The sequence below is a fragment of the Petromyzon marinus genome, unplaced genomic scaffold (genome assembly GCF_048934315.1).
Source record: "Petromyzon marinus isolate PM22_M1 ecotype Great Lakes invasive population unplaced genomic scaffold, UKy_Petmar_22M1.pri1.0 PM_G_Scaffold_36, whole genome shotgun sequence".
Lineage (NCBI taxonomy): Eukaryota > Metazoa > Chordata > Hyperoartia > Petromyzontiformes > Petromyzontidae > Petromyzon > Petromyzon marinus.
In genome coordinates this window covers 1,273,389-1,284,670 of record NW_027422939.1, presented here as the reverse complement: position 1 = coordinate 1,284,670, position 11,282 = coordinate 1,273,389, and positions in this window count along the sequence as shown.

Genomic DNA, 11,282 nt, shown 5'->3' with positions numbered 1-11,282 from the left:
CCCGTCCAGAGCCCCCGTTTAGCCCCTGTGGTGGATACATATGCCATGAGGGGAGGAGCCAATCAAAATTGGATCTCCCCCCACAGCGCTGTCCACGACAGAGTTGCCCGTCCGGCACCGCGAGGAGGTAGTCATAGCAGCTACCACATGGACTGACACACGCACATAGAGGCACACAAACATGGACTGAGATACACACATGGACGTACGCACACACACACACATGTACGTACAGACACACACACATGGACTCACACGCACACATGGACGAAAAAACACACACATAGAAAGAAATGTACTTACACTGACTGACATGGAGTGACGCACACACACACACATTGACTCACACACACACACATGGCCGCAGACATGCACATCGACGCACACACACACATGGATTTAGACGCAGGCATTATTACTGTGAAAGAAGTAACTTAATTAAAAAAGAGTAGTTTTCTACACACACACACCACGCACACACATTGACTTACGCACACACATACATGGACTTACGCACACACACACCACGACGGTATGCACTATGACATTGGTGATAGCGGCTATTACAAAAGAAGTGCATACTAACTGTGGTGGTAGCTGCTATGATAACAGCAGTGCATACTGTGGTGGTACATGGTTTAACAACAGCGGTGCATACTGAATGTGCTGGTACCTGGTATGATTACAGCAGTGCATATTGTGGTGGTACCTGCTTTCCCTGCAGCAGTGCATGCATACTGTTGTGGTAGCTGCTATGATTACAACAGTGCTTACAGTGGTGGTAGCTGCTTTCCCTGCAGCAGTGCATGTATACTGTGGTGTAAGCTATGATTACAGCAGGGCAAGCGACAGTGGTGGTACCTGCTATGAGTAGAGTAGTACATGCTGACTCTATAGCAGTATATATCGACTGTACAGTAGTACATGCTAACTCCATAGCAGTATTTATGGACTCTACAATAGTACATGCTGACTCTATAGCAGTATTTATATACTGTACAGGAGTACATGCTGACTATATCAATTTATTTAGTGACTCTATAGCACAAAGTACTCACGTGACAGAGTGCCGTGGTGTCGCCGTGAGCTCGACTGAATGTGCATCACTTGTCAGGGTCCGCCCCCCCCCCCACGCAATTGGCGTCAGTTGGTACGGTCGAGCTCGTGCAGTAAGTAAGGAAATAATTAAAATAAGAATGGCACTAAATCGCTAATTAAACTAATTTAAAGTTGACGACTGGGAAAACGGAATAGCCTATACCAAGCAGGGGGCTTGGGGTGTGCCACCCGGCAATTTTTTTCGGACTTGAACCCCACCATTTGAGAGTCAAATCCCCTGCAAGCGCACGCACGCAAATACTTTTATATATAAGATTGTTTCCCTTCTACGTGACTTTACCGAAAGAACCAAGAATATAAACGTTTAGATGTTTTTTTTGGAGTTGATTAGACCTCCCATTTATCATTGAACGAATGCGATTTCTTTTCATGTAAATTACAGCTCAGGTTCTGTTGTCGATTCAAACTCAGGGAGCCAGGGCTTGGCCAGGAGATGCGGAGCGCTCGCAGCGGAAAAGTAGTTTTTAAGGACTGCTTTGTGATGACTTCCACGACGTGCATTGAGGCTCTTTTACATAAAATACATAAATGTATATCTTTAACGACACAAACACAAACCCTCTATTATGTAATTAAACCTCAAGGTCAACGCTGACGGAAAGCCACGTGCGGGCACGATGTGCCTGGACAACGCTCCCCCCGCTCACCGCCCATCCCGCCCGTTCGTGCCTTGGCAGGAGAGACGAAAAGGCGGCGAGCTCCCCCGGCGACAAGCGGCACGCGTGCCGGGAGTGCCGCAGGAAGCGCTTCCCCCGGCACTTCCACCTGGCGAGACACTTCAAGACGCACGCGGCCGAGAAGCCGCACGCGTGCGCCTTGAGTGCGGCAAAGCGGTTCGCGGCCGCCTACCAACTGCACGTACACGCGAGGACGTGCACGGGCGAGACGCCTTACGTGTGACAGGAGTGCGGGAAAGGGTTTACCTATGGCTCCGCCTTGAAGAAGCACGCGAGGACGCACACGGGCAAGAGGCCGAACGCGTGCCAGGGGTGCGGGCAAAGGTTCACGCAGGCCTGCACCTTGAAGAGGCACGCTAGGAGGGACGCGGGCGGGAGCCCGTACGTGTGCGCCGAGTGCGACAAAGGGTACACGCAGGCCTGCAACCTGCGCATGCACGCGTGGACTTACACCGGCGAGTGGCCGTACGTGTGCGCCGAGTGCGGGAAAGGGTTCGCTCGGCGTGGCCACCTCCAGCGGCATTCGGTGACCCGTGGGGAGAGCCCAGCCATGGGAGGAGTCTAGGGTATGTTTTTTCCCCCCCCGTCGTTTCGTGGCACACGCCGGGACGCGCATCGTGCTTGCGGCATAACGTGGAAACAAAGACGCTTTGAAAACGATGTACAGCATTGTCCTTGACAGCCGATTGGCCTACACCCAGAGACGACAATCCTTCACGGCCCTGTCTCTGCACCGCTGTTAGGAGACCAGAGAACGACGTCTGTACGAGGGCGAACAGTACAAGGGCTGTGCAAATATCAGAGCGTTGATATGGCTCGGGCTGAGCAGTTATACAATGTTGAACACGTAGGCTTTCGCGACCGATACCCATGAGGCTTTTTTGGGTTCAATCACGTAAAAATAAATGGTTTAAACCCACTAGTGTTCCCAAGATATTTCAGTTTTACTCATGAATTGTAAACCTAGGTCTTTTCAAATGTTTATGGTTGCTTTACATGATGACGTGTCACCTGTCCTGTTCATGTACCACTTTAAAACATCAGCAAGAAGGCTATATAAAGGAAATGTTTTGATTTAAAGCTTTTGTGACTGCAGGGATTCATATTCTTGGTTCTTTTGGTAAATTCACGTAGAAGGGAACAATGAAATAATAATAAATATATTAAATATTTTTTATTATAATAAAAATGTATATTTTATATATATTTTCTATATATTTTTCATTAGAATAAAAAAATATATATTATATATTAAAAATATATTTTGAATATTATATATTTTATTATTTTATTTTTTCCCTTCTACGTGACTTTACCGAAAGAACAAAGAATATAAAGGAAATGTATTATGAAATAAAAGGCATAATTTTTTGTATGTAAATATCTTATCTATAAACGTCTCCGCGCACGTGCGCTTGCGAGGGATTTGGCTCTCGAACCGTGGGGTTGACATCGAAAAAAATGTGCCAGCCAGCACGCCCTAAGCCCCACGGTGGGAATAGGCAATTCCTTTTTCATGTCCGACACCTTTAAATTAGTCACAGCGATTTTGTGGGATTTCGCTATATTTATTTATTTATTGCACGACATTGACCGTAGCAACTCACGCCAATTGCTTGGGAGGGGGGGGGGCGGTGGACCCCGCCAAGTGTTGCGCGTTCAGTGGAGCTCACAAAGGACATTTTCTTTTACGTGTTTAACATGCACTAAATATACACAACGCTGCGGCTATTTCTTCACAGTCTGATGTCCTCTTTGCCCCCCCCCCCCCCCAACATGATGCGTGCAGTTACTGCTATGAAGTCCTTAGATATTAATATTATTACAGCGCTTACATAGTATTATTGTGGCTCGGGCGGGGGCATGGTGGGGGGGGGGGGGTGTAGCGGCCCAGTCCCCAGCCTGGCAATGTGTCACCTCCGGCTGGCCAATCTAGGCAAGGCCGTAGCCTCTGCACGGGACAAGGCCTCACCATGGCAATGTAATGTACAATTGTATTGAATCTTTCGCTAAGAACTCAGGTTCATTGTTTACTATTGTAGTGTTGTGTAATTTGGAGACGTCGGACGCATGTCTTGGAGGCAACACTATTTATTCAACACAATGTCCGGTAGTACAACCCGGCACACTCAGGGCAACGGCCCATCTATTACCCTTGCCTAGGGAGGTACTGCCTCCGGCTAACTCAGCCGATACGGGACTGCTACTCTAGGTCCTCCGGCTATAAGTGCCTAGGGGAGGCGAATCTAACCCAACCCATCCAGGGTACGGGTTTCAACCACTGACCCGCTCAGACCTGGCCCTTACAAGCACATCGGGCCGGGGGTTCCCAGGATCTCACCACTGAGCCACACAGAGTCCCGGCCCTGACAAGGGCAGCGGGACTAGGGGTCCCAGGGTCCTAGCTGACCAGTCTTCTTGCTTCTGTCTTCAACTGGCCCCGAGCTTGTAGAGAGGTCCGGCTTATATACACCTCCCCACCGCAGGGGCGGGGTCCCGAGGGATCCCAGAACACCCCGCAGCCCCCTCCCCCCGGGAGGGACCCCGGCGGATCCCAGGACACCCAACAGCCCCCTCCTGCTACGGGGCAAGGGATATTGCGACTGCCCCTACTGGACTATGTCAGCCCTTACAGGTAAGTGTACACAGACCGTCGCAACACATAGCCCATACACGCCCCTACACTATTATCAAACAAATAAGTTGCCAAATATTACAATGATAATGTTTGTGTGCAGATAAGAACTTAGGTTCATTGTTTACTATTCCCAAACAAATAAGTTGTCTGATATTACAATAATAATGTTTGTGTGCAGATAATAACTCGGGTTCATTGTTTACTATTATGAAACAAATAAGGTGGCAGATATTACAATAATTTTCTTTGTGTGCAGAAAAATACTTTTTCATTCTTAGGTTGCTACATGTTTCCTTTTTTAGCTGTGTTTTTATGACGCTGAGACCGTGTACTGCCAGTCTGTGATGTGGCTTGCTGCCTGCTGATTAATTCACGCCAGTGCACTGCCACTATTATATACACTGCTAATTTAGCTTTTGCCCATTATGAGTGTATGCCAGTCTATAATCTGTTGCCTGCTTCTTTACCTCACTCAGTGTACTGCCAGCCTTTCATGTCGACTGTATCTTGCTTTTTCAGCTGCTGCCCGTATTGCCAGCTTTTTATGTTGACTGTAGCTATGCTTATATCATTTAGTCCACGTACTGCCACTCTATAATCTAGACTGTAGCCTGCTTCTCAACTTATCTGTGCACACTGATGCTCTTTCATGTACACGTATTTCAGCTGATTTCTTCTATGCATTTCTACTGTTTCGATTGCTCACGTCACACTATTTACTGATACGTAGTACTGCGATGCTCATAGCTGTGCCATCATCGGGGATTGCTGTGCACGTCGATGTGTGTGTGTGATTCGATGTGTGTGTTTGAGTCCATATGTGTGTGCGTGTAGGACCATGCGTGTGTCTGTCTTTTTCTAACGGACAACCCCCGATGTGTGTGTGTAGGTCGATGTGTTTGTGTGTGTGTGTCAGTCCAAGGGTGCGTGTCAGTCCATGTGTGTGTATCAGTCGATGTGTGTGTGTGTAGGTCGATGTGTTTGTGTGTGTAGGTCGATGTGTTTGTGTGTGTGTGTCAGTCCAAGGGTGCGTGTCAGTCCATGTGTGTGTATCAGTCGCTGTGTGTGTGTGTAGGTCGATGTGTTTGTGTGTGTGTGTCAGTCCAAGGGTGCGTGTCAGTCCATGTGTGCGTGTATCAGTCGCTGTGTGTATGTTAGTTGATGTGTGTGTGTGTGTTAGTCAATGTGTGTGCATGGCTTCATGTCAGTGTGTAAGTCAATGTGCGTTTGTGTGTCTATGTGTGTCAGTCGATGTGTGTGTGTACGTCCATGTGTATGTGTGTGTCAGTCCATATGTCTCTATGTTTATCCACATGTGTGTGTGTGTAAGTCCATACATCTACTTTAGATACACATGTGTGTGTATCTAAAGTCGATCTCTGTGTGTCAGAGTCCATATGTGTGTAGGGCAATGTGTGTGTCAGTCTATTTACGTGTGTGCGAGTCTATGTGTGTGTGTGTAAATCGATATGTGTGCGTGGGTCCATGTGTGTGTATATACGTCCATGTGTGTGTGTGTCTTACTCGATATGTGTGTGTGTGTAATGACATGTGTTTTTACGTCAATGTATGTGTGAGTTCCCTTTGTCTGTGTGTGAGTCGATGTGTGTGTGTGAGTCGCTATATGTGTGTATGTCGATATGTGTGTGTAACTCCATGTGTGTGTATCTAAAGTGGATGTCTATGTGTGTGTAAGTTCATATGTGTAAGTCGATGTCTGTCTGTGTGAGTCTATATGTGTATGTGTGTGCGCGTGTAAGTCGATGTGTTTCTACGTGTGTGGGTCGATGTCTGTGTGTAACTTGATGTGTGTGTCTATCTTTTTCGCCCGGGCAACGCCGGGTACTTACCGCTAGTAAGTACATAGTTTAGTCCTTGTTCAGTGTCTACTCGACGCTTCTTGGCTTGTCTCTTTTATTCATAAAAAATGGAGCATCTCTTGACACCGTCAAGCAATAGTCTGCAAGCATTGATGGGGCTCCATTGACCCCGATAGCGTTTCTCCATTATTGCAATGTCCTGGGTGAAATCGCTCGCGATGCTCGTTGCTCGCTGCTCCGCAATTCGGTGAGAAAAAATCTAGATGATGAGAGTGCAAAAAGTGTATCTTTAGTGACATGGTGCAAACCAAGGCTTTTGTATGCCTTGAGGTTTTCCACCTACTCCCCTGTAGTTGCCTGCCTTGTTGTTTCCGAGAAAATGTTGCCACTAACTGGAAAGCTTTCCATGCCGTCTTTTCCTTTGCCACGCAGCGCACTGTCAAATGCGTCATCCCGAAAAAGTTCACGAATCTGAGGACCAACAAAGACACCTTCCTTTATCTTAGCTTCACTTTGAGAATTTTTCCACAGCGGTACTTGGAAGTTGCTTGTGTTTTGTCCATGGCTTTGACAAAGTTCTTCATCAGACCCAGCTTGTGGTCTGATGATGGGGGGTGGTGGGTGCGTCAGCAGTTCTCCTGCTGCGTTTGTCTCACCTGAAGACGGTCGCTTGGGTTGCCATTGAAACGTCACGTGATCTATTTATTTTCTACCTACTACGTGACGACTTTGCCGAAATAACCAAAGGGTATGGATTGCTGCAGTCACGAAAGCTTCAAATGAAGATTGCTGTACTTATAAATGGGTCCATTGCATTTTTTGTTATAATTATTTCTCAAAAAGGTATTTGTACTAAATTGCTGCCAAAAAACTATTTTGAATCCGTGACTCATCAAACGAGGATTCATACTTTCATTCAGATTTAAAGGTTGCTGGACCCAGTTGTATAGTGGAGGTGTTAGTCATGGCATAGCCTGAGTAAGCTGTAAATGTTGGTCTTTTTGTAATCTTCTATAGCGGACAAGTGACAATTTACTATGAAGCATCGTTGTGTCCCAAGATCTTAAAAAAACATGGCAGGCTTCCAATTTCTAGATGAGTCCAAGTAAAGGGCTGTTCAACCGAGCATGGGCAACAATCACATGCTGGTGACCTTGGCAATGGAGAGGAAAATCCCAACGTCTGTGACGGGGGCCATTCTCCATCGGAGAACCACTGTGGATTTCCACCAAAGTCTTACAGTGTTCACCAGCATGTGAACATATTAATAAAATAATTAGAGATACAATTTCAGTGATTAATAACGAAGATCAGGCAATGAAATCGTTCCGTTGTGTAGGCGCCAGGTGAATTATTGTATTGCAGAATCACGAGAGAAAGCGCCGCATTGGGAAGTCCTTTGTCCAGTAGCCGGTTAACCATGGAGCGTGGCTGAAAATTACGGTGAACACATTAGGACAGTGGTTCTTAACCTTGTTGGAGGTACCGAACCCCACCAGTTTCATATGCGCATTCACCGAACCCCTCTTTAGTGAAAAATAAAATGTGATTTTTTTCAAATTCAAGACATAGATATGTTTTTTACTGGTACACAAAATGAGCCGTGCATGAACATTACCTTGTTCAAAGAATAAAACCAACACAATGCATAAACTCACAACAAATTACATACCTGGAAATCAATGTGACTTCTGCTGTTGCCTTTGAGAGATCAGTTCAGATATGCGTGGCTTCACCTTGGCAAGTGCCACTCTCATGTCATTTTCACAGCAAAGTCTGTTCCTTTTCTTCGTTTTTATGTCCAGCATCCTCGAAAAGGATTGCTCACAAAGATATGTTGTAACAAATGGTATAAAAAAATCCAGGGCTTTCTTAGCAATAACTGGATACACCAAAACGTTGAGAGCGTTGTTGTTCTGAAGAGTTGCTGTTGAACCTGGCTCTGCTGAATTTCAATGATTTCGTCGAGGAATTCATCATTGACATCTGCTGTTTCAACAGAAAACGTGAACGGCTGTCTCACCCATGCTGGATATGACTCTCTTGTAGGGAAATATCCGTCGAGAGACTTTGCAAGCTCATCTAAGTGCGTGGCAATTGTTTGCTTCAGTTCCGTGGATACAGAAATATCTCCGATTCCAGACACATCTTCGATCTTACTTGCACAGTCGTCCAGAAGCGGGAAGTTTGCGAAGTTATTGTTCTCTGTTCGTCGTTTCCATAACGGTAGCTTTTTTTGAAAAGCCTTCAGGTGTTCTTCCGCTTCCATGATATTGACTCCACCACCCTGCATCTGCTGATTGAGATGATTGAGAGCTGCGAATATATCAGCCATGTACGCTAAAATGAGAATGAACTCAGGATTTTTGAAGCAATCTGCATGGCAGTGTTGGTGCTCTTGCAAAAACAGGGCTAATTCCACACGCATGGCAAAAACACGATTCAGCACCTGTCCCCGGGATAACCACCGAATATTAGAATGGAGCAGAAGTACCTCAAATTCAGAGCCCATTTCTTTACACAGCTCACTGAAGATGCGGTGCCTCAGAGCACTTTTTCGCACATAGTTCACACATTCCACCACAGTTTTTAATACTTCTGCCATTTTTGGAGGTAAGGTTTTTGTTGCCAACGCATGCCTGTGCAGAATACAATGCGTCACAATGATGTGTGGTGCATCGGCCTTTACTAGCGCACCAAAACCAGACTTTCTTCCCAGCATGACTGGAGCTCCGTCCGTACAAACTGCAGAAACCATATCCCATGAAAGATTGTTGTCTCTGAAGAAGTCATCCACAAGCTTCTTCACATCGGCTGCCTTTGTTGTTGTTGTAAGAGGCTTACAAAATAAAAACTCTTCTTTAATCATGTCGTCTTTCACATAGCGTACAAAAACAGCAAGCTGGCTTAGATCAGAAACGTCTGTGGTTTCGTCGAGTTGAAGGCTGAATTTTGCCGGGCTTGAAATCAGATCCGCGACTACTTGAGCCAAGATGTCTTTACTCATGTCTTCTATTCTGTCACTGACGGTGTCATTTGAAAGGGGAATTTAGGATAATTTACCTTCGGCCGCTGTTCCGAGTATCAGATTCGCCATCTTTAATGCAGCTGGTTTCACAAGTGTTTCACCAATTGTGTGTGGCTTGCCCTGCTTTGCGATCAGGTAAGCAACTTCGTACGATGCTGTCAGGATCGGTTTGTTAACAGGTACAAATCCAAGAGCAGGCAGAGTGGCCCTTTCAATCTGGCTCTCTTCACCCTGAATTCAGCAAGTGTTGTGTTCTTGTATTCCCCATCTCCATGCAGCTTCAAGAAGTGTTCCTTTAGTTTTGCCGGTGCAAGACTAGAGTTGCTCAACTTGGCGTTGCAAATCATGCAGATAGGACGCTCACTCCCATCACGTTCCGTGATACATGAGAATCCATGTTGTACATATTCGTCCGACCACTTTCTTCTTTTGCCCGACATAGTTAGTATGGATAAAATATTAAAGAAATCACACGACGTACGACAACAGTCACACGTTGACTACTGAGTACGCACTAAATTCCCCGCAGCGCTGATTGGCCAAGCAGTGTAGCATGATCATCTGCAGCCAGTGATGGCCAAGCGGGCCGTGTGTGTCATCACAAATTTACACAATAATTCAAGTGTGTCCGGACCTCCGTGGCGGGGGCTCTGCCGAACCCCTGAGATCGACTCACCGAACCCCTGGGGTTCGATCGAACCCAGGTTAAGAACCACTGCATTAGGACTTTTATAACGCAGTCACAGACACTAGGTCCCATGGATTTTAATGGCCATTCACTGGCACTGGATGCTAAATGTTTTCGAGTACAGAAGGAACAAGACCTGCTTTCAAATAAGCTGTAACAATAAAGTAATCCTCTACAACCATTAATTTGTGTAGTGCACTGTTATGTCATTAACCTGTTTCCCTCTTTATTCAAGAAAGGGATGCCAATCATCTCGATTTAAACAACCAACTGTTAGGTTTTTGAAAGTGATACTAATTTTTTAAAAATAATAGATATCCAATCAGTATATACACTACCGCATTTTCCCGCATATAACCCACGGGGTATACAACTTTTTACAAACAAACAAGACCCTGCGGGGTATATGGAGGTGCTGGCTATCCCAGAAATATTTTACACGTGTGACAAGTCATGACTCGTTTACAGTTTTTAATGGTAGGACTATCCACTATGCAACACTTACCTTTGACTGAAGCACTGCTGAATAAACCACTCACACTAATATTGCACGTTATCACTTTTAAATGATTCGAATTGTTTGTACAATGAAATGATGTTTGAAGTGGGCGTACTTTGTTTACCGGCGACAGGAGAGCTGGGGGAGAGGTGGGGGGTGGGCGAGGCCACGGCGTTACCGTAGTGCCGCTATTGTCTGCGCAGTGCGCAATCTACCAGTGCTAAAACTACTTACTTATCTACAAGTTACGTGTTACTTATTTATTGGATATTCACTTTTCTTACTTATTTACTGTTTTAAGTTCACTCGTTTCCGGTTAGTTTGTTTTCTTTATTGCAAGTTATGATTTTAATGTTAACAATTGATAGTGTAATGTATTACAAATGTAAACTTCGTTTTAATGATGGAATTAAGCTGCGGTAACGACGTTAAATCTATGAATGCATGCGGGGTATATGGAGGTGCGGGGTGTCTGAAATTTTGATTCAAAGCTTTTGTGACTGCAGTAATTCATATTCTTAGCTCTTTCGGTAAAGTCACGTTAAAGGGAAACAACAAAATAATAAAATATATATTAAACAATAAAAATTCTCACGTTTCGGCCATAACACAAACGGTCATCATCAGGTGTGAAAAACCAACGGCAAGAAACATTTGAAAGAAGTGTCGGTTTTACACAAAATGCTATTTTTGCGGGGTATATGCGTCCGCAGGCTATATGCGGGAAAATACGGTACCAACCTTCACATTGTATGTCGAGCACTCTAAAAACAGTCTTACTGCCCTAGACTTCATGCAGACATGTGAAACCTG